The sequence below is a fragment of the Pelophylax lessonae genome (assembly GCF_965119305.1).
Source record: "Pelophylax lessonae genome assembly, chromosome: 1".
Classification (NCBI taxonomy): Eukaryota; Metazoa; Chordata; class Amphibia; order Anura; family Ranidae; genus Pelophylax; species Pelophylax lessonae.
In genome coordinates, this window is record NC_138768.1 from 894,529,158 (window position 1) to 894,556,974 (window position 27,817).

The following is a 27,817-nucleotide window of genomic DNA, read 5'->3' on the forward strand; positions in this document are numbered from 1 at the left end:
CCATGTATAAATACATAAGGGGGGGATATGATCTCCATGTATAAATACATAAGGGGGGATATGATCACCATGTATAAATACATAAGGGGGGGATATGATCTCCATGTAAAAATACATAAGGGTGGATATGATCCCCATGTATAAATACATAAGGGGGGATATGATCACCATGTATAAATACATAAGGGGGGGATATGATCTCCATGTATAAATACATAAGGGGGGGATATGATCACCATGTATAAATACATAAGGGGGGATATGATCTCCATGTATAAATACACAAGGGGGGTATGATCTCCATGTATAAATACATAAGGGGGGATATGATCACCATGTATAAATACATAAGGGGGGATATGATCTCCATGTATAAATACATAAGGGGGGGATATGATCTCCATGTATAAATACATAAGGGGGGATATGATCTCCATGTATAAATACATAAGGGGGGATATGATCACCATGTATAAATACATAAGGGGGGGATATGATCACCATGTATAAATACATAAGGGGGGGATATGATCACCATGTATAAATACATAAGGGGGGATATGATCTCTATGTATAAATACATAAGGGGGGGATATGATCTCCATGTATAAATACATAAGGGGGGGATATGATCTCCATGTATAAATACATAAGGGGGGATATGATCTCTATGTATAAATACATAAGGGGGGGATATGATCTCTATGTATAAATACATAAGGGGGGGTATGATCTCCATGTATAAATACATAAGGTGGGATATGATCACCATGTATAAATAGATAAGGGGGGGATATGATCTCCATGTATAAATACATAAGGGGGGATATGATCACCATGTATAAATACATAAGGGGGATATGATCACCATGTATAAATACATAAGGGGGGGGATATGATCTCCATGTATAAATACATAAGGGGGGATATGATCACCATGTATAAATACATAAGGGGGATATGATCACCATGTATAAATACATAAGGGGGGGGATATGATCTCCATGTATAAATACATAAGGGGGGATATGATCACCATGTATAAATACATAAGGGGGGGATATGATCTCCATGTATAAATACATAAGGGGGGATATGATCTCCATGTATAAATACATAAGGGGGGATATGATCACCATGTATAAATACATAAGGGGGGATATGATCTCCATGTATAAATACATAAGGGGGGGATATGATCACCATGTATAAATACATAAGGGGGGGATATGATCACCATGTATAAATACATAAGGGGGGATATGATCTCTATGTATAAATACATAAGGGGGGGATATGATCTCCATGTATAAATACATAAGGGGGGGATATGATCTCCATGTATAAATACATAAGGGGGGATATGATCTCTATGTATAAATACATAAGGGGGGGATATGATCTCTATGTATAAATACATAAGGGGGGGTATGATCTCCATGTATAAATACATAAGGTGGGATATGATCACCATGTATAAATAGATAAGGGGGGGATATGATCTCCATGTATAAATACATAAGGGGGGATATGATCACCATGTATAAATACATAAGGGGGATATGATCACCATGTATAAATACATAAGGGGGGGGATATGATCTCCATGTATAAATACATAAGGGGGGATATGATCACCATGTATAAATACATAAGGGGGGGATATGATCTCCATGTATAAATACATAAGGGGGGATATGATCACCATGTATAAATAGATAAGGGGGGGATATGATCTCAATGTATAAATACATAAGGGAGGATATGATCACCATGTATAAATACATAAGGGGGGATATGATCTCCATGTATAAATACATAAGGGGGATATGATCACCATGTATAAATACATAAGGGGGGGGATATGATCTCCATGTATAAATACATAAGGGGGGATATGATCACCATGTATAAATACATAAGGGGGATATGATCACCATGTATAAATACATAAGGGGGATATGATCACCATGTATAAATACATAAGGGGGGGATATGATCTCCATGTATAAATACATAAGGGGGGATATGATCACCATGTATAAATACATAAGGGGGGGATATGATCTCCATGTATAAATACATAAGGGGGGATATGATCTCCATGTATAAATACATAAAGGGGGGATATGATCTCCATGTATAAATACATAAAGGGGGGATATGATCTCCATGTATAAATACATAAGGGGGGACATGATCTCCATGTATAAATACATAAGGGGGGGATATGATCTCCATGTATAAATACATAAGGGGGGATATGATCACCATGTATAAATTACATAAGGGGGGATATGATCTCCATGTATAAATACATAAAGGGGGGATATGATCTCCATGTATAAATACATAAGGGGGGGATATGATCTCCATGTATAAATACATAAGGGGGGGGGTATGATCTCCATGTATAAATACATAAGGGGGGTATGATCTCCATGTATAAATACATAAGGGGGGGATATGATCTCCATGTATAAATACATAAAGGGGGGATATGATCTCCATGTATAAATACATAAGGGGGGGATATGATCTCCATGTATAAATACATAAGGGGGGATATGATCACCATGTATAAATTACATAAGGGGGGATATGATCTCCATGTATAAATACATAAAGGGGGGATATGATCTCCATGTATAAATACATAAGGGGGGGATATGATCACCATGTATAAATACATAAGGGGGGGGATATGATCACCATGTATAAATACATAAGGGGGGGTATGATCTCCATGTATAAATACATAAGGGGGGGATATGATCTCCATGTATAAATACATAAGGGGGGATATGATCACCATGTATAAATACATAAGGGGGGATAGATCAACTCCGTTGACAGATGCTCCTAGTGCTTCCCGAGGGCTCCAAGCACTCCACCAGACACCATAATCACTTCAGACCCCACGTACCGCCGCAGCTTGGTTAGGGTCTCGCCATCTCCTACCCACCCTGGACCTACGACAAGCCTCTCTTTCCCCAGAGAGTGCAGCAGAACAAGCTCTTACACAAGCTCTTACAAGAGCTCAGTGATTATCTAAGGGAGTATGGAAGACATAGCAATCCCTTGTAGCATATTCCCCCAATAAGAGACAGGACTCTAGATTGAGGGTGAAGTAACTCTAGAACAACTTTATTGAACAAGAAACAGACTTACATACAGTTTTCACCCACAAGGTTACTGCCCAGGTGGACCTTGTTGAAGACTGGACGTGACATTCACAATCCAATAGGAACATGACACTCTCATACAGTGTACACAATCCCTCCCCTCTGGCTGATTACAGTAGCATATACAGATGAAAGTGTATACAGGAACTAAACTAATTATCTAGCCATCTGGACAGAACAATGTGAGGTCATTAACATTTAACAATGGAATAGACAGGTAAACTTTAACACAATACGCATTCCCTCCCAATACACAAACAATAGGGAAGTCTGCGAATGACAGTCTTTGTGTCTCTCTCACAGCCAAGCATGTAATACACTGTGTAAGGTGATATTAAATCTTCATATTTCTATATGAAGATTTTGCTGACAAATCTTGAAGCAATCCAAATCATTAATTATCTGTCTTTCACTCATAGTGACGGTTAGTACCGTCACATAGTCTGACTAGCAGGCTCATCTCATGTTCCTCCACCACAAACCAGTAAAAAGGACTGTATACTGTGGCCGTCAACTAGTAAAAAGAGTGTATGACCAGGTAAGAGACTGTAACTGCGACCACAGACCAGGTAAAGGACTGTAGACTATGGCTACAAAACAATGGGAAGGATTGTACTCTGTGGCCACTGACCAGTTTAACCACTTGCCGCCCGCCCGCCGTCAATTGACGGCGGAGCGGTGCGACCATTATCCTGGGAAGACGTCATATGACGTGATCCCAGGAAACAGGGCAGGCGCGCGATCGCGTGCGCGCCGCCCTGCACTGCCGGTGTCGGGGTGTCCCCAGGACACCCCCCGTCACCGGCAGGGGGGAAACAGCCAATGGGCATGGCTGTTTCCCACGTGATCGGCTGTGTTCCAATGACACAGCTGATCACAATGGAGGCGCCCACAAGATGACCGCGCATGCGCGATCGGGAGCGCGCAGCGCGGTCATGTCGGTGGCACTGTGTTCCGTAGGAACACAGCTGTCACCGGCGGTAGTAAACAGTCACTGACAGTGACTGTTTACTATGTGATCGGCTGTGAATCCATTCACAGCCGATCACAAAATGTAAACAAAGAGCAGTAACTGACTGTTACAGTTTCCAGTGTGAGGAGAGCAGAGCTAGAAATAGTGAGTTACTGCTCTGTACACATGTCACAATGTAAAAGCACAAAATAAATGTCCCCACACAGTCCTCAGCCCCCCCCCCCCCCCAATGTCACCTGTCACCCAACAGTCACCTCATCAGTGCCCAGAAATTGACACCCATAAGGCTACGTTCACATGTGATCGTACCGATCGCGGGCAGAATCACCGCGATTCTGCCCGCGATCCAGAAATCATTGCAAATTGTGGGACGCCTGTGCGTTACCCGTGATTTACAATAGCACCCCAAACGCTGTGCGATGTTGCAGCGATTTCCACCTGCCGAATCGAAAACAACGCATGACGCCCAAAAAAGGTACAAGAGTTTCTTTGGGGCGTCATGCGTTGTTTGCGCGATGTTACCTCGATTCGGCAGGCGGAAATCGCAGCAACATCGCACAGCGTTTGGGGTGCTATTGCAAATCACGGGCAACGCACAGGCGTCCCGCAATTTGCAATGATTTCTGGATCACGGGCGGAATCGCAGTGATTCTGCCCGCGATCGATACACTCACATGTGGACATAGCCTAAAGTTCACCGGTCACCAGAGACTGCCATCAGTACCGCCGTGCACCATCGCCCGTCACCCATCAGTGACCATCGCCCGTCACCTGTCACCCCATCAATCACCGTCACCTGTCACCCCATCAGTCATCGTCATCTGTCACCCTATCAATCATCGTCACTTGTCACCCCATCAGTGATCGTCACTTGTCACCCCATCAATCATCGTCACTTGTCACCCCATCAATCATCATCACTTGTCACCCCGTCAGTGATTGTCATCTGTCACCCTATCAATCATCGTCACTTGTCACCCCATCAATCATCGTCACTTGTCACCCCATCAGTGATCGTCACTTGTCACCCCATCAGTGATCGTCATCTGTCACCCCATCAGTGATCGTCATCTGTCACCCCATCAGTCATTGTCACCTGTCACCCCATCAGTCATTGTCACCTGTCACCCCATCAATCATTGTCACCTGTCACCTCATCAATCATTGTCACCTGTCACCTCATCAATCATTGTCACCTGTCACCTCATCAATCATCGTCACCTGTCACCTCATCAGTCATTGTCACCTGTCACCCCATCAGTCATCGTCACCTGTCACCCCATCAGTCATCGTCACCTGTCACCCCATCAGTCATCGTCACCTGTTTGCCATATACATGCAATCACTTACTGACCGCCTAACGACTATATGCGTCGGCCATTAAAAGCTAAATACTGGGGTTATGGCAGCAGATACCCCCCATAACCCAGGTATTTTTTGAAACGGCAGGCGGTCGGCTTTCAGATAAGGGTGGTCCCAGTGGCGGATTCGCCGCGGAATTACCCTTACGGTGCAGGGGAAGAGGTGCCCCCCCCCCCCCCTCCTGCCGCGTCCCAGACGTTTTCCCAGCTTACCGGACCCGCCGGCAGCGGGGAAAACTATCCGGTCCCAGATCCTCAGAGACAGGAAGTCGAGTGAGGGCAAGATGGCCCTCACTCGACTCTATGGTCTTGGAGGACCGGAGCTACATCAAAAGACGTTGCCTAGCAACCGGTTTAAAGGGCCGCTTTTTTTTTTTCTTTTTTTTTTTTCCTCTTTCAACAATTTTTGACCCCAGATCTCACAATAAAGAGGACCTGTCATGCCTATTTCTATTACAAGGGATGTTTACATTCCTTGTAATAGGAATAAAAATGATCAAAACATTTTTTTTTTTTAAACTGTGTAAAAATAAAAACATAATAAATAAAATAAATAGGAAAAAAAAAAATTAAAGCGCCCTGTCCCCGTTAGCTCGTGCGCAGAAGCAAACGCATACGCAAGTCCCGCCCACATATGTAAACGGTGTTCAAACCATACATGTGAGGTATCTCCGCGATCGTTAGACCTCCTCTGTAACTCTAAGCTAGTAACCTGCAGAAATGTTTAAAATGTTGCCTATGGGGATTTTTAAGTACCAATGTTTGGCGCCATTCTGTGAACATGCGCAATTTTGAAGCATGACATGTCCTAGCTAATAAGATGGATGAGTTGGAAATGTTAGTACATGAGGATGACATAGACCTTGTGGGAATAACGGAGACTTGGTTCGACCCCTCACACGACTGGCTGGCCAATATCCAAGGGTATTCGGTGTACCGGAAGGACAGGGTAGGAAAAAGAGGGGGAGGGGTATGTCTCTATGTCAAGAACAATATAAAGGTGATAGAAAGGAGTGACATTACGGAAGGGATGAGCATGGATTTATAATCTGTGTGGGTTTAACTCCATAGGGAAGGAGAAAAGGGGAAAGTAATTGTGGGGGTTTGCTATAGGCCACCTAACCAAGGGGAGGAGGTAGAGCTGGAATTTTTAGCACTAATGGGTAAAGTGGCAAAATTGGGATCAGTCATCATATTGGGGGACTTCAATTATCCCGACATTGACTGGGAAGAGGGGACTGCACACTCACAGAAGGCCCGTCTATTCACGGAAACCTTACTGGATAATTACATGTCACAGTTGGTGGATTCCCCTACCAGAGAAAACGCAGTGCTGGATCTATTGATCACTAATGACCCAGACATAATCTCGGAGGTAGGAGTCCAGGACAACCTGGGCTCTAGCGATCACAGGATGATCACATTTAGTGTAAATAACAATATAACAAGTAAATAACAATATAACAAGGCAAGTGGGGAACATAAGAACCCTAAACTTCAGAAGTGCAAACTTTCCAAAATTGTACTCATTGATGGAAAGGGTAAACTGGGACCAAACCCTGGGATCCCTAACCACATAGGAAAAATGGGAATGCTTTAGGAACATATTAGGCAAAGGCATCTTGCAGTGCATTCCTATGGGAAATAAATTTAGAAGAGACAAAGCCAAACCTGGCTGGCTAAACTGTAGCGTCAAAAAACTTATTAGGGGGAAAAAATTGGCCTTCAAGAAGTATAAATCAGAGGGCACCGTATCGGCTTTCGAGCAATACAAGGAGGCAAATAAGAAAAGTAAACAAGAAATCAAGATGGCTAAAATCAACTTTGAGAGACAAATAGCAGAGGATAGTAAAAAAAACCCAAAGAAATTCTATAAATATATCAACAGCAAAAAAACTAAGGCAGAGCATATTGCACACATAATTAACAATGATGGGGGGATGGTTACAGAGGACACTGAAAAAGCAACCGTGCTGAATGCTTTTTTCTCGTCAGTCTTTACACAGGAAAAGGAGGGGTACACTGACCATGACTGTATGGGGGTACACTGACCATGACTGTATGGAGTACACTGACCATGACTGTATGGGGTACACTGACCATGACTGTATGGGGTACACTGACCATGACTGTATGGTTAGTAGTAATACACAGGACTTGCCACTATGGCTAACAGAGGAGGAAATCAGGGAAAGGCTGGATAAACTTATCACAAACAAATCACCAGGACCGGATGGCGTACATCCGAGAGTACTCAAGGAACTCAGTAAAGTTATATCGAGACCACTGTTCCTGATCTTTGCTGACAGTATTAGGACAGGAGATGTACCAGGGGATTGGAAGAAAGCCAACGTGATTCCAATATTCAAAAAGGGCCAGAGGCATATCCCGGGAAATTATAGGCCTGTCAGTTTGACATCAGTAGTATGTAAACTTCTGGAGGGGATGATAAGGGATTATATCGTAGAGTTTGCTAAAGACAACAACATCATCAGCAGTAATCAGCACGGGTTTACAAATGGGCGTTCTTGTCAAACCAATCTCCTAACATTCTACGAGGAGGTGAGCTGTGAGCTAGATAGGGGGAGACCAGTGGATGTGGTGTACTTGGATTTCGCTAAGGCGTTTGATACAGTTCCCCACAAGCGCTTAATTTATAAAATAAGGTCTGCAGGTATCGATAGCAGGGTTTGCTCTTGGATACGGAACTGGCTAAAAAGGCGTGTCCAAAGGGTGGTAATAAACAGCGCATACTCAGACTGGTCTGAGGTGGTAAGCGGGGTCCCCCAAGGCTCAGTCTTGGGACCAACCTTGTTCAATTTATTCATAAACAGCATTGAGGACGGGGTCAGTAGTTCGATATCAGTTTTTGCAGATGACACAAAATTGGGCAGGGCAATAACTTCACAACATGAAGCAGATATCCTACAGAATGACCTGGACAAAATAAAGGAGTGGGCAATGACATGGCAAATGAGGTTTAACGTGGAGAAGTGTAAGGTTTTGCACTTGGGGACTAAAAACATAAAAGCACAATACACGTTAGGAGGGGAACCCTTGGGGGAATCAAAAATGGAGAAGGATCTGGGAGTCTTGGTTGATGATAGATTAGGAAACAGCATGCAATGTCAAGCGGCAGCTGCCAAAGCCAGCAGAATATTAGCATGCATAAAGAAAGGGATGTATTCCAGAGATAAGACTATAATCCTTCCACTTTATAAAACTCTGGTCCGACCGCATCTGGAGTATTCCGTCCAGTTCTGGTCGCCAGTCCTCAGGAGGGATGTGTTGGAGCTGGAGAGAGTCCAGAGAAGGGCAACTAAACAAATTAGGGGATTGGAGGACCTTGACTATGAAGAGCGTCTACAATCGCTCGATTTATTCTCCCTGGAGAAGAGACGTCTGAGGGGGGACATGATAGCAATTTATAAATATCTTAATGGGGATCCCAGCTTAGAAAAAAAGCTGTTCATTCGAAGGGATTGCATGAGGACTCGAGGGCATACAATGCAAATAGAGGAGAAGCGTTTTAACCTCAGGCAACGCGGGGGGTTCTTTACTGTTAGGGCAACAAGATTGTGGAATTCTCTACCACAAGAGGTGGTTTCTGCGGGTAGTATGGTGGCTTTCAAAAGACTCTTAGACTTACATCTCAAGGATCAGAACATTCAGGGGTATGAGTGAGGATTACAGCCACACACACCTACACAGGTTGAACTAGATGGACTATTGTCTTTATTCAACCTCACCTACTAGGTAACTATGTAACTATGTAACATGTTGGGTATCTAATTACTCGGCGTAACATTATCTTTCACATTATGGAAAAAAATTGGGCTAAATTTACTGTTTTCTTATTTTTTAGTTAAAAAAAAGTGAATTTTTTTCAAAAAAAATCGCATTTGGAAGACTGCTGCGCAAATATGTTGTGATAAAAAATATTGCAACGATCTCCATTTTATTCTCTAGGGTCTCTGCTAAAAAAAAATATATAATGTTTGGGGGTTCTAAGTAGTTTTCTAGCAAAAAAAATGATTTTAGCTTGTAAACACCAAGTGTCAAAAATAGGCCCAGTCTTAAAGTGGATAAATGGACAACTTTGTGAAAAGTGCTACTTGGATGTTAGGCCTATGTATGTGGCCAGGCTGTGTAAAAGTGTTACACATGTGATATCGCCATACTCAGGAGGAATAGCAGAATGTATTTTGGGGTGCAATTTTTTCTATGTACATGCTATGTGTTAGAAATATTGCATAAATGGACAGCTTTGTGTAAAAAAAAAAAATGTGTTTTCATTTTCTTTCCACATTTTCCAAAAACTTGTGGAAAAAAATGACATATTCAAAAGACTCATTATGCCTCAAAAATTATACGTTGGGCTGTTTGCTTTCCAAAATGGGGTCATTTTATGGGGGTTTCCATTGTCCTGGTGCTCCAGGGTCTTCAAAAGTACGATAGGTTGTCAGGAAATTATATGTGTAATTTGTGCTCCTAGAATGCCGGACGGTGCTACTTGGATGTTAAGCCTCTGTATGTGGCCAGGCTGTGAAAAAGTCTCACACATGTGGTATTGCCATACTCAGGAGGAGTAGTAGAATGTGTTTTGGGGTGTAGTTGCAAGTATACATGTGCTGTATGAGAGATATAACCTGTTAATACGTCAATTGGTAAAAAGAAAAAAAAAAATCTTCATTTTGCAAAGAGTTGTGGGAAAAAATGACAACTTCAAAAAACTCACCATGCCCCTTATTAAATACCTTGGAATGTCTACTTTCCAAAAAGGGGTCATTTGGGGGGTATTTGTACTTTCCTGACTTTTTAGTGTCTCAAGAAATGAGATAGGCCTTCAGTACATCAGGTGTGGTCAAGTGTGATCAATTTTCAATGATTAGCACCATAGCTTGTGGACTCTATAACTTTCACAAAGACCAAATAATATATACTTATTTGGGTTATTTTTACCAAAGATAAAGTAGCAGTTTAAATTTTGGCCAAAATTTGTGAAGAAAAATTACTCATTTGCTAAATTTTATGACAGAAACAAAGAAAAATGTGTTTTTTCACAATATTTTCAGTCTTTTATTTATAGCACAAAAAATAAAAAACCCAGTAGTGATTAAATACCATCAAAAGAAAGCTCTATTTGTGTGAAAAAAAGGACACAAATTTTTTATGGGTACAGTGTTGCATGACTGAGTAATTGTCATTCAAAGTGTGAGAGCGCTGAAAGCTGAAAATCAGTCTGGGCAGGAAGGGGGTGAAAGTGCACTGTAGGCAAGTGGTTAGGCTTGGATGATTCAGGTACACAACAGTAGCTGTGTATTCCAAAAAGAACTGTGGCCTCCTCAATGTGGGAGAAAAAGGTTCTAAAAAAGTAGTTCTTGGGGTGGATGGTCAAGGTCTACATTTAATGTGGGAGAAGATCCATAAAGAAGTATGGATACTTTGGTGTAGAAGGTCTCAGGAAATTATGGTGAAGGTTTATGCACAATGTGGATGATAGATTCCTTCTTGTATGTATGGATGTACAGTGGGTACGAAAAGTATTCAGACCCCCTTAATTTTTTCACTCTTTGTTATATTGCAGCCATTTGCTAAAATCATTTAAGTTCATTCTTCTTCCTCATGAATGTACACATAGCACCCCATACTGACAGAAAAACACAGAATTGTTGACATTGTTGCAGATTTATTAAAAAAGAAAAACTGAAATATCACATGGTCCTAAGTATTCAGACCCTTTGCTGTGACACTCATATATTTAACTCAGGTGCTTTCCATTTCTTCTGATCATCCTTGAGATGGTTCTACACCTTCATTTGAGTCCAGCTGTGTTTGATTATACTGATTGGACTTGATTAGGAAAGCCACACACCTGTCTATATAAGACCTTCCAGATCACAATGCATGTCAGAGCAAATGAGAATCATGAGGTCAAAGGAACTGCCTGAAGAGCTCAGAGACAGAATTGTGGCAAGGCACAGATCTGGCCAAGGTTACAAAAAGATTTCTGCTGCACTTAAGGTTCCTAAGAGCACAGTGGCCTCCATAATCCTCAAATGGAAGACGTTTGGGACAACCAGAACCCTTCCTAGAGCTAGCCGTCCGGCCAAACTGAGCTATCGGGGGAGAAGAGCCTTGGTGAGAGAGGTAAAGAAGAACCCAAAGATCACTGTGGCTGAGCTCCAGAGATGCAGTCAGGAGATGGGAGAAAGTTGTAGAAAGTCAACCATCACTGCAGCCCTCCACCAGTCGGGGCTTTATGGCAGAGTGGCCCGACGGAAGCCTCTCCTCAGTGTAAGACACATGAAAGCCCGCATGGAGTTTGCTAAAAAAAACACCTCAAGGACTCCAAGATGGTGAGAAATAAGATTTCTGATGAGACCAAAATAGAACTTTTTGGCCTTAATTCTAAGTGGTATGTGTGGAGAAAACCAGGCACTGCTCATCACCTGTCCAATACAGTCCCAACAGTGAAGCATGGTGGTGGCAGCATCATGCTGTGGGGGTGTTTTTCAGCTGCAGGGACAGGACGAGGGAAAGATGAATGTGGCCAAGTACAGGGATATCCTGGACAAAAACCTTCTCCAGAGTGCTCTGGACCTCAGACTGGGCCGAAGGTTTACCTTCCAACAAGACAATGACCCTAAGCACACAGCTAAAATAACGAAGGAGTGGCTTCACAACAACTCCGTGACTGTTCTTGAATGGCCCAGCCAGAGCCCTGACTTAAACCCAATTGAGCATCTCTGGAGAGACCTAAAAATGGCTGTCCACCAACGTTTACCATCCAACCTGACAGAACTGGAGAGGATCTGCAAGGAGGAATGGCAGAGGATCCCCAAATCCAGGTGTGAAAGACTTGTTGCATCTTTCCCAAAAAGACTCCTGGCTGTATTAGATCAAAAGGGGGCTTCTACTAAATACTGAGCAAAGGGTCTGAATACTTAGGACCATGTGATATTTCAGTTTTTCTTTTTTAATAAATCTGCAACAATGTCAACAATTCTGTGTTTTTCTGTCAGTATGGGGTGCTATGTGTACATTCATGAGGAAGAAGAATGAACTTAAAATTATTTTAGCAAATGGCTGCAATATAACAAAGAGTGAAAAATGTAAGGGGGTCTGAATACTTTTCGTACCCACTGTATGTTTGGTGATGTATGCTGAAATATTACACTCAATGTGGAAGAAGAAGGTCCTACAAAAGTATGGATTCCTTGGTGTGGGAGCTACTAGGGATGTGTATGAAGGCTTACACACAACATGAAAGAAGAAGATCCTTCAAAAGTATGGATTCCTTGGCGTTGAAGGTACTAGGGATGTGTATGAAGGCTTACACTTAGCGTGGGAGAAGATGGTCCTACAAAAGTATGAATTCCTTGGAGTGGAAGGTCTCCAAAAAAGATAGTTACATAGTTAGTGAGGTTGAAAAAAAGACAGCAGTCCATCCAGTTCAACCCAAGTGTATGTTCTTAACCATTCATTGTATACCCCTGTATGTTTTGGTCTGTAAGGTGCCCATCTAATAGTTTTTTTTAAATGATCAATGCTCCCCACTGATACCACTGCTTGTGGAAGAGAATTTCACATCCTTACCACTCTGACAGTAAAGAACCCTTTACGCAGTTGAAGGTTAAACCGCCTTTCCTCTAGTTTTAGTGAGTGGCCACGTGTTTTATTGAATTCCGTTTCTCTGAATAGTTTGTTCCTTATGCTCGGGTCACCAGTACAGTATTTGTACATTGATATCATATCCCCCCTCAATCGTCTCTTCTCCAGAGAGAATAGGTTCAGTGCTTGTAGTCTTTCCTCATAGCTGATGTCCTCCATTCCCCTAATTATTTTTGTTGCCCTTCTCTGGACTTTCTCCAGTTCCAGCGCATCCTTCCTGAGGACCGGTGCCCAGAACTGGACAGCATACTCCAGATGTGGCCGGACCAGAGTCTTGTAGAGCGGGAGAATAATCTCTTTATTTCTGGAGTGAATCCCCTTTTTTATACATCCCAGTATTCTGTTGGCTTTGCTTGCAGCGGCTTGGCATTGCATGTCATTGCTAAGTGTGTTATCTACCAGTACCCCCAGGTCCTTTTCTATCTTTGCTTCACCCCGAGGTTCACCCCCGTTCCACTGGAATAATGAAAACATGAAACTATGTAGTCTCAGTTTCTTAAACCCAGGGCAGGTATCAGGAGGAAGTGAATGAGTAATAATGAGTGTGATACATAAAATGTTGTCCTCACTTCTGCATTTCTCCCTTTAACAGATTTTTGTGAGCTGCATGTCATACAACACCCGTTACTCACATGAATGTGTCCAGGGTATGAAAAGGTCACTCCAATATCAAAGGAGAGAGATGATGACCCGATGGACAAGGAGAGAAAAGGTAACCTCAATGGTCAGAGAGAGAAAAGGAAACCCCAATGCTTAGTGAAAGCAAAGGTGATCCCGATGGTCAGGGAGAGAAAACATCAGCTGAGCCTAACAGTAAGAGAGAAAAAAGGCAACCCTGATGTTCAGTGAGACAAAGGGTACCACCAATGTTCAGGCAGAGAAAAGGTGACTCAATGTCCAGGGAGAGAAAGGGTGAACTTGATATTGAATGGGAAAGGTTGACTCTTATTGTCAAGGAGAGAAAAGGTGACCCTACTGTCCAGCAAAAGATGTGACCCTGATGTTCAGTGAGAAAGGCAGGCTCTTATGTAAAGGAGAGTATAGGTGATCCCAATGTTCAGGGAGAAAGGCAGGCTCGTATTGTCAAGGAGAGTATAGGTGATCCCAATGTTCAGGGAGAGAAAAGTTGATCACGCTATCTAGGGAGAAAAAAGGTCCCAGTAAGAGAACAGGTGACCCCAATGTCCAGGGAGAAAAACAGCTAGGTGATAGTAAGGGAGAAAAAGTGACCCCCCCCAGTGTTCAGCAAGGGAGATGTTAACTTTGATTGTTGCTTAATAGAAAAGGTGACCCAAATGTCTGTAGGAGAAAAGGTTACTCTGATGTCTGGGTAAGAGAAAAGATGACCCCGATGTTCAGTAAGATACAAGGTGATTTTGATCATCGGGGAGAGAAAAGTGACTCCCGAAGTTCACCAAAAGTAAAGTTGACTCCAGTTGTCAGGAAGAATAATGTGCCTACCGATTGTCAAGAGAAAGAAAAGGTGACCCCTATATCCAGAAAAAAGGCAACCCTGATGTTCAGAGAGGGTGACCTGATGACCAAGGTGAAAAAAGGTTACCATGATTTTCAAAAAAGGCTAGGTGATCCTGATGGTCAAGGAGAGAAAATGTAATCCTGATGTTCAAGGAGAAAAAGGTGACCCCAATGTTAAGAGACTAGGTGGTCCTGATGGTCAGGGAGAAAAAAGGTGACCTCAATGTTCAACCATAGAAAAGGTGACTGATTATCAGGGAGAAAAAACATGACCTGATGTCCATGGAGAAAAAATGAGACCCCGATGTTTAGTAAGAGACTAGGTGGTCCAGGAGAGAAAAGGTGTCCCCACTGTTTAGTAAGAGACTAGGTAGTCCTGATGGTCTGGGAGAGAAAAGGTGTCCCCACTGTTTAGTAAGAGACTAGGTAGTCCTGATGGTCTGGGAGAGAAAAGGTGTCCCCACTGTTTAGTAAGAGACTAGGTGGTCCTGATGGTGACCCAATGTAATTCCTGCTCAGACCTGTGTACGGAGAGGACATTTCAGACATGTTCTGGTATGGTGTGTACAAGTGACCTGGCTCCCCAGGAATCTTATAATTACAGGCCCTGAGGGATTTATAAGCATTATCATTTGGAAATATCCCGGATACTGAAGGACTGAATCATTAGTAGCCGCTGCCAGCTTTGCAGGCCAGTGCCGGGTCCCAGCCAAGACAAACCAATAAAAGCCGAGACCAGGGCAAACACATAAACCACAGGTTTAATTCTACAGAATGATGACAAACAGAATGAAATCCGAAAACAGCCCCGACTAAGGAAGCAGAGCTGTACGGGGGGGGGGGGGGGAAGCATGGGTTGTCAGCTTCTCTGACTCCGTTCTGTAAATTCTGGCTACTGACATGTCAAAGACCAATAAATTAGATAGATGTGGTCAGAGACAATCATGATGGTAGAACTTTGGAAAACATTAAAGCAGATACTTCATCATGTCATACCATCAGGGAGGTGTGTAATTGACCCCAAATTTATTCTACAGACAACCACTCAAAACATTCAGCCACCTTCATTAAAAACTATCTTCAGTGTGGAGAAGAACAGGGAGTCCTGGAAGTGATGGTTTGGCCCCCACAAAGCCCTGATCTCCCCATCATGGGGTCCGTCTGGAATGAAGGATTCACAGAAGATCTGGGCTTAGTTCTCCAAGATGTACATAGAACAACCTACCTGCCAAGTTCCTTCAAAAACTGGGTACAAGTCTACCTAGAAGGCAGAGGGGAGTGGGGGGCAAATATTGATTGGACTTAGATTTCTCTTCATTTACTTTCCATTTTCTTCATTGGTAGAAGACTATTAAGACTTTTATTTCTGAAAGACTTCTTCACTGACAGCATCACACCTGCCTATAACTTTTGCACAGGTGTGTATATCCTCTATACGTATATCATCACAGTGAGACCCCTTCCTCTGTCATCGGGTGTACTAACACACCGCCACCCCGGCCTCTGGTTGAAGCGGTCTCACCCTTCTAGCCCAGTAGCCCTATAACCTTGGTATAGTCTAAGTTTCTTTTTTCCAGGTCACCTGGTTCTACACTCACCAGTCACTTTTTTAGGTACACCTGTTAGATTGCTTGGTAACACAAATTGCTAATCAGCCAATCACATGGCAGCAACTCAATGCATTTAAGCATCTAGACGTGGTGAAGATGACTTGCTGAAGTTCAAATCGATCATCAGAAGGGGAATGAAGTGACTTTGAAGGTGGCATGCGACACTGCGCCACATTCAGATGGTAGGGTCAAAATTTGGCGCATGGATCCATCCTAAAATAGTGTAAGTTCACTCGCGCCAAACAGTGAAATTAAAAAGTGAAAATATATTAAGAAGCAGCTGCTTGGGTTAAGCTAAAAAAGCTGAATTAGTATAGACCTACAGCTTGGATGGGTGGATCCACGCTGGCACCAACGCTTGCTATAATAATAAATAATACTAGACTGTGCAAGAGCAATATCAATGGTCTTATAAAAACGTGTGCCATCAACCAATATACTGCAAATTAAATGCTATCAAAGTAAGGTGACAAGTGCTATATAATATACGAAAAATCAATAAATACATGTGCATAAGTGTCCAATAAGAAAAGTTCCAATAGGTGTAACACCATATAATCCGTATAGTCCGAGGGATAAAGAGGATCCGTGTTGATTCCAGCAGTAGATTGGAATTTCTTCCCAATGTATGGCACTCACACCAAGATGGAATGACACCCCAAGTCCTCAAGATATGCTCAAAATGGCCACTCACCAGATGTTGTTGATTCTCCTTGCCATATGGCAATAGGATAAAAAAAGGCTTGGTAGGTCCTTGGACAAAAAATTTGTGCTCCAATTGGTCCTGTGGAACCCCTCGCTGACCGACTCCGAAGCTACTGAAGATGCCAAATCTATGACGAAACGCATCAAGTTGGAACGCACGCGGTGAGGTCACACGTTGCAAGTGGAATGCAAGCCGGAATTCCAAGCTCAAGATGGGATGGTAAATGCAGGATTAAAAAACGGAGGACGGACTCCACCTAGCGTAAAATTGTAGATCTTTATTGAAAGCCCATAACAAGGGCTTTACTTACAGCAAACAGATTAAAAAGACACACACACATTATATATATATATATATATAATGTGTGTTTAAAACACAAAAACCTCCCGTGCGGTTTCCCACACCAGTGTGGGGAGCCGTGCAAGGTACGGGCGTGCCGGATTTCCGGCTTACATTCCACTTGCAACGTGTGACCTCACCGCGTGCGTTCCAACTTGACGCGTTTCGTCATAGATTTGACATCTTCAGTAGCTTCCGAGTCGGCCAGTGAGGGATTCCGCAGGACCAATTGGAGCACACATTTTGGGTCCAAAGACCCTCCAAGCCTTTTTGATGCTATTGCCTTATGGCAAGGAGGATCAACAGCATCTGGTGAGTGGCCATTTTGAGCATATCTTGAGGACTTGGGGTGTCATTCCATCTTGGTGTGAGTACCATACATTGGGAAGAAATTCCAATCAACTGTTGTTATCAACATGGATCCCCTTTATCCCTTGGACTATACAGATTTTATGGTGTTACACCTATTGGAACTTTTCTTATTGGACACTTATTCACATGTATTTATTGATTTTTCGTATATTATTATATAGCACTTGTCACCTTACTTTGATAGCATTTAATTTGCAATATATTGGTTTATGGCACACTGTCTAGTATTTTTATTATTATAAAGCGCTGGTGCCAGCATGGATTCACCCATCCAATCTGTATGTCTATACATGGATCCATCCTGCCTTGTATCAACAGTTCAGGCTGCTGGTGTTGGTGTACTGGTGTGTGTGTGGGGGGGGGGGGGGGTAACGGTTCAGGCTGCTGCTGCTGGTGGTGTAATGGTGTGGGAGATATTTTCTTGACAAACTTTGTATTGTTGCTGACCATGTCTGTGACGGAATCCGGACACCGCGACTGGGTATCTCCTCCAGTAACCTGCTTCCTAAGCTCTGGAACATGGGATCCGTGAATCTGGCTATAGTTACTTCAAGAAGTAGACAGTACAAGTGAGTCTAAACCAGAATCAAACTGTTTATTCAAACACAAAGCACAAGGAGATGAACACTTCTGGGACAACCCCTCCCCCTTAGTCAATCCACACAAACATACACATCCCATAATAAGCTTACTCAAAGCAGACAGGAACAACAGAACAATGGAATGCAGGTATTCAACAATAACAAACCCCCACCCCACTAGCAAGGGTCTATGAAACACTTTATGCAATATCCTAGCAATCTGCAATATATCTTCATATATTTCCTGAGGGACACTGTCCAGAAATATCATTGTCCCAAGTGAAAGAGGCCCTCACTCCTTCCACACACATATAGAACCCAGGATAACCGGGGTAACAGGAAATGCTGAGTCCGGTGTGGTTATACAGCGAGTCTGATTAGTGCAGACCTGACTGGGGTTCTTGGTCACCCGGTGCCCCTAATAGACACAGGGTGACTTACACAAAGGAGGAACTGGGGAAGCTGGACAAGGAGTCTCCCAAGCTCCCTAAAGCTATCTGGTTTCCACAAGCCCCCCAACCAAAGTGACTCACGTCACAATGTCCATCCCTTTATGACTGCAGTGCCCCCATCTTCTGATGGCTCCTCCCAGCAGGATAATGCACCATGTCACAAAGCTCCAATCATCTCACCAGAGGCGTCACAAGCCGGGTGCGGGGGGGGGGGGGGGGGGCGGGCCGCACCCGGGTGTACGCCGGGTGGAGGGTGACACCGCTCTGCCTCTCTTGTCTCTTATTGTGCGGGCCGCCGGGCCGGCATCGCCGCTGCGCCGCCGCCGCATAGACGTACTGTGTCAGACAGACAGTGAGTGTGTCAGTGTCACTCAGTCTGCTGCCAGCCAGTGCCTAGGCTGGACTTCTTTGCTCCGCCTCCTCTGGGCCGGGCCGCGCGCCCTGAGCCTCCCCTCCCTCACTCCCTGCTCTCACGTTCAGGCAGAGAGGGCGGGGGCGGAGCCAGTCGCGGGGACTAGGGAGAGGAGGTGAGTAGTCATGTGCGGGCGGCCAGGCCGGGTGATGTGAAGTGAACTTAGTGCAAATAATTGATCTGGTGGCACTGGTGCAATTTGTCTGTCCCTTATTAATGCTGCATTATGCACAGGCAGGCTAGCACAGTGACAGACTCAGTAACCGCAAACTCTTCTCTCTGCATGCAGGCTGCAGCCCTACTTTTGGCAATGGTCTCCACTCCCCAGAAGTCCAGCCTGGACTTGGCCCACCAAAGACAGATTTTCAGTGGGCTCTGCTGCTCTGCACACAGCTCTCTCCACTCCATCCAGCAATGTAGTCAAGTCCCATCCATGTAGTGGCTGCAGCCTGCAGTCCTTTCTCATCAAGAGCAGTTTCACTTTCACAGAGTACAGCTGCCAATGCAGCCAGTTGCACTGCAGTCCTCCTTCATCCCTGGTCTCCCCCAAAATGCTTGTTGCTCCTCCTCTGTTGGAGAAGCTTTCCAGTTCAGCACTGTCTCCACTGCAAAAAGAGAAAAACTGCAACAATGGGGAAACAGAGCAGGCTAAATATATATATATCTACAGTCTATAAAGTAGTCCAAACAAAAAACACATCAACCAGTCTGGCAGGCTCTCAGGGCTCTTTCACACGGTCCGCCTCCGTAGCCGGATCCGTGCTGCTCAGCGAGGATCGATCCGCCGATCCCCTCTGAGCCGGCGGATGACGGCTCCGTCTCCGCTTGCAGAGCGGAGAGGGAGGTGTCACAGCTCCCGCTGCTCTCTATGGGGGATCGGATGAGAGCAGACGGCCTCTCTGCAATCATCCGATCCGATCCGATCCCTGAACGGATGGAAAAATAGGGTTTCCATCCGTCCAGATTTCACGCACAGGATCGGATGCGGATGGCAGCGGGTGTCAGCGGAGGTGTCTCCGATGACATCCGCTGCCCCATAGAGATGCATGGAGGATGCATGATATTGTAATTTAAAGGTCATTTTAATTCTCCTAGTTATTAATGTCGCTATTGCCATTACATTTAGTGTTATATGGGAGCTATGATTTATGAGTTACATTAGTTAAATAAAAGCACATTATTAAAAGGGGTTGGGGTGACACCATGAGTTACCGCACCGGGTGACACCAACCCTAGTGACGCCACTGCATCTCACCACTGGTTTCTTCACCATGACAATGAGGTCACTGTCCTCCAATGGCCTCCACACTCACCACATCTCATCCAATAGAGCACCTTTGGGATGTGGTGGAACGGGAGATTGGCATCATGGATGTGCAGCCAACAAATCTGCAGCAACTGCGTAATGCTATCATGTCACTATGGAGCAAAATCTCTGAGGAAAGTTTCCAGCACCTTGTTGTATCTATGTCACAAAGAATGAAGGCAAAAGGGGGTCCAACCCGCTACTAGCAATGTGCAGCTAATAAAGTGGCCGGTGAGTGTGGGACCTCCAGCCAGGCAGCTGAATATACACCTAAAATGTCTCTCCTATTACTAGATTCCTCCTTCTGTTGAGTCATCCTTGTGATTCATACACCCCAGCCGTACCGCATAGCAGGCTGGTGACACCACACATCAGAACTGTAACTTTGCAGCTTCCTGTGTCACTGAATTTTAAAAGTATTTCACATTGCAAAAGTCTTTCCTGTACACACCTTCTGCAAGCTACACACTGCTCCCTCCTGCTCTCAGCCTTTGAAATGTTAAACTGATTGCTGGGTCCAATAGTCCCTGACTGAGTCACGGTGCAGAGCCCCGGCTCTGGGGGATGGGAATTAAACTTGTATACTTGTTCTCATTTAATCTCCCTGAAGATTGGAACTATCTAAGCTTCTAATATAAAGTTTGGTTTGAAGGTCGTGTCCCTGTTCCAGCATGAAAGGGTTAAGTTCCTCCAGGACCCCATAGCAGTCCATTCTTCCCATGGTGTCACCGGTCAGGAATGTGCCATCTCCTGGGGTTCACAGAGTGGCAGGAAATCTCATCTATGAAATATTATGGAAGCCTCGCTCTCTCCACTTTGACATAAAGCACCTGCTGGAGCCATGACCGGAGAGCTGGCACAATGCGCTGCCACCAAGATCCTGGCAAGGAACCTGCACAGCCTTTCCAGGCTCCCACTTATCCAGCAACTTCTACTTACAAGAGTGCTAATTAACGGCAGGAAACAGATCTGACCGAGTCACAGGCCGAGTGAAGGGGCCAGGACAAACATCAATAAACCAAGGTGAGGACCAACATTGGGGCCCGGCCCAGAAGCAGAGGTTCTGGGTGTCAGTATGAAGGAACTCCGCACCACAACCATAGCATATCATAGGAAGGGCTCTAAAGAATTGTTCCAATGGATGTTACCGAGTAGCCAGGTTCCTTGTATCAGAAGAAGGATTCTTCTCATCCAATAATGAGACATGTATGGAACTCTATGCCAGGGGCCATTTTGTTTGTGTTTGATGTATGGAACTTCACCTTCTAAGAAGAGGTTCTAGGTGTCAGTATGAAGGAACTCCTCACCACAACCTTACCATATCATAGGAAGGACTCTAAAGAATTGTTCCAATGGATGTTCCCGAGTAGCCAGGTTCCTTGTATCAGAAGAAGGACTCTCCCTCTTCTTATCCAATAATGAGACATGTATGGAACTCTACTGGTGATCAGAACACTTCACCTTCCAAGAAGAGGTTCTGGGTGTCAGTATGAAGGAACTCCTCACCACAACCTTACCATATCATAGGAAGGACTCTAAAGAATTGTTCCAATGGATGTTACCGAGTAGCCAGCTTCACTGTATAAGAGGAAGGACTCTCCCTCTTCTCATCCAATAATGAGACATGTATGGAACTCTATGCCAGGGGCCATTTTATTCTTGTTTGATGTATGGAACTCTACTGGTGATCAGAACACTTCACCTTCCAAGAAGAGGTTCTGGGTGTCAGTATGAAGGAACTCCTCACCACAACCTTACCATATCATAGGAAGGACTCTAAAGAATTGTTCCAATGGATGTTACCGAGTAGCCAGCTTCACTGTATAAGAGGAAGGACTCTCCCTCTTCTCATCCAATAATGAGACATGTATGGAACTCTATGCCAGGGGCCATTTTATTCTTGTTTGATGTATGGAACTCTACTGGTGATCAGAACACTTCACCTTCCAAGAAGAGGTTCTGGGTGTCAGTATGAAGGAACTCCTCACCACAACCTTACCATATCATAGGAAGGACTCTAAAGGATTGTTCCAATGGATGTTACTGAGTAGCCAGGTTCATTGTATCAGAACAAGGAGTCTCCCGCTTCCTATCCAATAATGAGACATGTATGGAACTCTACTGGTGATCAGTAGATATGTACACGTCAGAAATTTGTGTTTCGTTCTGGAAGCGTTCATTCACTGAATAATTTTGTTTCCTCATATTCGTTATGCTGCACCAATGTTTTCATAATTAGTTTTGTATCTTTGGCATTTGCTTTGAATATTCAGAATAGCTGGTTAAGGAATGGGTGGCCACTGCATCCTTAGCAACCATGACTCACCTGGGAATCCCTCTGACAGCAGAATGTTGAAAAAAAACAAGTGCCGGTGTTCTATCAGAAAACCCTACCCCATCAGATTTCCCTACCTACGTCATTTCCGGTGCAGGTTCGTCATGCACCAGCTGTAGCCGCGTCACACGTCCTACTGCGCATGCGCGGAATAGGTAGGGAGTTTTGATAACATCATAAGGGGGTGAGGCAAAAGTCCTACTGCGCATGAGCAGGCGCATGCACACCAACGGATCGGGTAGCGGCATCTCTTATAACAAACATCCATCCGATCTCCATGGCATACACTGCGTCGAGCCGACAATGGGACAATCCTATTCCCTACCCACATGCGCACACCCACTGTCGGGTCGGCGCAGTGTGGGGCATGGAGATCGGATTGTTGGCTCGGCGCAGTGTCGGGTCAGCGCAGTGTGGGCCATGGAGATCGGATGGATGTTTGTTATAAGAGATCCCGCTGCCCCACCCGTCGGTGTGCATGCACACTAGGACTTTTGTCTGACCCCTTACGATGTTATCAAAATGCCCTACCTATTCTGCGCATGCGCAGTAGGACGTGTGACGCGGCTACAGCTGATTCATGACGAAGCCACAGCTGATCCGCAACCGGAAATGATGGAGGTATGGAATTCTGATAGGGTATGGTATTCTGACAGAACACCGGCATTACATTTTGTTTTCAAAAGCAGCGTGGGGGTGCCCCTGAGGTTCCCCTCCCCCCACCATCATTCCATACCACGTCCCTTGGGTCTGGTATGGTTTTTTATGGCAATCTCATGCCAAAATTTTAAAAACAACGGCATTGGGTTCCACCCAACATCCATACCACACCCTTATCCGACCATGCAGCCTGGCAGGGCAGGAAAGGAGGGGGGTGAATGAGTGCCACCTCCACAAACTATACTAGCCCATATTCCCTCAACATGGGGGACGCTTTGGTTGTGGGGGTGCAGAGTGTGACATCAGAATCTTTAAGCCCCTTTAACAAGAGCCCCCAGATCCTGGCCATCCCCCATGTGAATGAGTAGAAGTACATAGTAAAAATCTCAAAAGTAAATAAAAACACAGTCATAAATATACAAAAAACTTGCCCCCCAATGTATATTCAGCATCAATTATAATGAGCGCCGACCCACACAAAAAAAAAAAAATTCAGATCACGACCAGTCCCATCGAGAGAGACGCTCTGACCCCTCAGGTAAGTAAACATGGGGGCGGGGTCATCTGGTGACCAAGTCCCCATAACGTCATGGACGAGCGTCTCTGAGTGACATCATGGAGGCATGGTCTCCTGGTTTCCTCCCCGCACCCCCACAACCACTGGGCTAAGGTTGTGGGAAAGAGGCCTTGTCCTTACAAACATGGGGAGAAAGTGCTTGGGGAACCCCTGTCCCCTAAAACAACTCCCCAATGTTTAGGGCATGTGGCCTGGTATGGTTCAGGGGGGGGGATGCTTTCTTGTCTCCTCCCACTTTTTCTCGACCTGATGGGCTGAATTGTTGAATTAGGGTCTGATATAGATTTTAGGGAAGGGACCACACAGCATTTTTTTTTTAAATTCTTAATGCTGGCACTTGTTTGTTTACATTCTGCTGTCAGCAGGGATTTGACAGCAAATGGTTCATGGTTGTTAAGGACACGGCGGCTGCCCTGCTCCTTAACAACCAGCTATTTACAATGTTATGTCTGATGCTTCAAACATCCACAAAAAATGAAGTAAACAGATGGATTTGTAAAATTTTTGTTTTCTGATTCATTGACATTCATTAATATGTCCATTTGAAGATTCAGAAACATCGGCTGAAAGTACAGCTGCAAGAAAAAGTATGTGAACCCTTTGGAATGATATGGATTTCTGATCATCATCTAAGTCACAACAATAGACAATCACAGTCTGCTTAAACTAATAACACAAAGAATGAAATGTCGCCACCATGTTTTTATTGAACACACCATGTAAACATTCACAATGTAGGTGGAAAAAGTATGTGAACCCCTAGACTAATGACATCTCCAAGAGTTAATTGGAGTGAGATGTCAGCCAACTGGAGTCCAATCAATGAGATCGAGATTGGAGGTGTTGGTTACAGCTGCCCTGCCCTATAAAAAACACACAGCAGTTCTGGGTTTGCTTTTCACAAGAAGCATTGCCTGAGGTGAATGACGCCTCGCACAGAAGAGCTCTCAGAAGACCTATGAGTAAGAATTGTTGACTTGCATAAAGCTGGAAAGTGTTATAAAAGTATCTCCAAAAGCCTTGCTGTTCATCAGTAAGACAAATTGTCTATAAATGGAGAAAGTTCAGCACTGCGGCTCCTCCCCCTAGGAGTAGCCGTCCTGTAAAGATGAGAACAGCACAGACGGCTCAATGAGGTGAAGAAGAATCCTGGAGTGTCAGCTAAAGACTTACAAAAGTCACCGGCAAATGCTAACATCCCTGTTAGCGAATCTACAATACGTAAAACACTAAAGAAGAATGGATTTGATGGGAGGATCCCACAGAGGAAGCCACTGCTGTCCAAACAAAACATTGCTTCACGTTTAGTTTGCACAGAGCACCCGGATGTTCCACAGCAGTACTGGCAAAATATTCTGTGGACAGATGAAACCAAAGTCGGGTTGTTTGGAAGAAACACACAACACTATGTGTGGCTAAAAAGAGGCACAGCACACCAACATCAAAACCTCATCCCAACTGTGAAGCATGGTGGTGGGGACATCATGGTTTGGGGCTGCTTTGCTGCGTCCGGGCCTGGACGGATTGCTATCATCGAAGGAAAAATGAATTCCCAAGTTTATCAAGACATTTTGCAGGAGAACTTAAGGCCACCTGTCTACCAGCTGAAGCTCAACAGAAGATGGGACAACAGGACAATGACCCAAAGCATAGAAGTAAATCAACAACAGAAGAAAATACGCCTTCTGAAGTGGCCCAGTCATAGTCCTGACCTCAACCCCATTGAGATGCTGTGGCATGACCTCAAGAAAGCGATTCACACCAGACATCCCAAGAAGATTGCTGAACTGAACCAGTTCTGTAAAAAGGAATGGTGAAGAATTACTCCGGACCGTTGTGCCGTCTGATCTGCAACTACAGGAAACGTTTGGCTGAAGTTATTGCTGCCAAAGGAGGTTCAACCAGTTATTAAATCCAAGGGTTCACATACTTTTTCCACCTGCACTGTGAATGTTTACATGTTGAGTTCAATAAAAACATGGCGGCAACATTTCATTCTTTGTGTGTTATTAGTGTAAGCAGACTGTGATTGTCTATTGTTGTGACTTAGATGATGATCAGAAATCCATCATTCCAAAGGGTTCACATACTTTTTCTTGCAGCTGTATATTTCCTATGAAGCACACATGTTTAGTTATCAGAACTGTTCCTCTTCCAAGAAGAGGTTGTGGGCGGTCAGTATGAAGGAACTCCACACCACAATATACTGCAGGTGTAGGCAATCTATCCCCGAGTCATTTGTCTGGTGAGTGCAGAAAGTGATTGCATCAAGGTTTTAGCTCACAGGATACCTTGGGGAATCTTAGCAGGAATCACTAGGCTGCTCCTCCACCTTTACATTTCACCATTGTCCATGTGAGTCCAGCCAGCTAAATGTGGGAGAGTCTCCCTCCAGTGGCAGCCAGCAGTATTGCAGTGATAACGATATCACAGCGGCTTTCATCTTCCCAAAGTAAGCTGTCTCCTCATTCCTCCTCCACCAAACTCCTGGCCCTGGTCTTCATCAGTATGTGTCCTCAACACGGGGATTCATCAATATTTGTCCCCAACACGGGGGATTCATCAGCATGTGTCCTCAACACGGGGGATTCATCAGCATGTGTCCTCAACACGGGGGATTCATCAGCATGTGTCCTCAACACGGGGGATTCATCAGTATGTGTCCTCAACACAGGGGATTCATCAGTATGTGTCCTCAACACGGGGGATTCATCAGCATGTGTCCTCAACACGGGGGATTCATCAGCATGTGTCCTCAACACGGGGGATTCATCAGCATGTGTCCTCAACACGGGGGATTCATCAGCATGTGTCCTCAACACGGGGGATTCATCAGCATGTGTCCTCAACACGGGGATTCATCAATATTTGTCCCCAACACGGGGATTCATCAGTATTTGTCCCCAACACGGGGGATTCATCAATATGTGTGTGTCCTCAACACGGGGGATTCATCAGTATTTGTCCTCAACATGGGGATTCATCAGTATGTGTCCTCAACACGGGGGATTCATCAGTATGTGTCCTCAACACGGGGGATTCATCAGTATGTGTCCTCAACACGGGGGATTCATCAGTATGTGTCCTCAACACGGGGGATTCATCAGCATGTGTCCTCAACACGGGGATTCATCAGCATGTGTCCTCAACACGGGGGATTCATCAGCATGTGTCCTCAACACGGGGGATTCATCAGCATGTGTCCTCAACACGGGGGATTCATCAGCATGTGTCCTCAACACGGGGGATTCATCAGCATGTGTCCTCAACACGGGGATTCATCAGTATGTGTCCTCAACACGGGGATTCATCAGTATGTGTCCTCAACACGGGGATTCATCAGTATGTGTCCTCAACACGGGGATTTATCAGTATGTGTCCTCAACACGGGGATTCATCAATATGTGTGTGTCCTCAACACGGGGATTCATCAGCATGTGTCCTCAACACGGGGATTCATCAGTATGTGTCCTCAACACGGGGATTCATCAGTATGTGTCCTCAACACGGGGATTCATCAGTATGTTTCCTCAACACGGGGATTTATCAGTATGTGTCCTCAACACGGGGGATTCATCAGCATGTGTCCTCAACACGGGGGATTCATCAGTATGTGTCCTCAACACGGGGATTCATCAATATTTGTCCCCAACACGGGGATTCATCAGTATTTGTCCCCAACACGGGGGATTCATCAATATGTGTGCGTCCTCAACATGGGGATTTATCAGTATGTGTCCTCAACACGGGGATTCATCAGCATGTGTCCTCAACACGGGGATTCATCAGTATGTGTCC

At 44.6% G+C, this 27,817-nt stretch overlaps 2 protein-coding genes across 2 annotated transcripts in view; both read left to right on the plus strand.

Annotated features, from left to right (window-relative positions):
• Nucleotides 1-27,817, plus strand: part of LOC309550973 (uncharacterized protein) — a gene marked incomplete at both ends in the record, with an annotated part of 360,984 nt that overhangs the window by 33,054 nt on the left and 300,113 nt on the right. The window lies entirely within an intron of this gene.
• The window catches only part of TLN1 (talin 1), a 510,560-nt gene continuing 486,594 nt past the window's right edge, over nt 3,852-27,817 (plus strand). The window contains exon 1 of the mRNA XM_082266280.1: nt 3,852-3,863. The gene's annotated coding sequence lies outside the window, so the exon portion shown is untranslated. The remainder of the gene's footprint in view (nt 3,864-27,817) is intronic.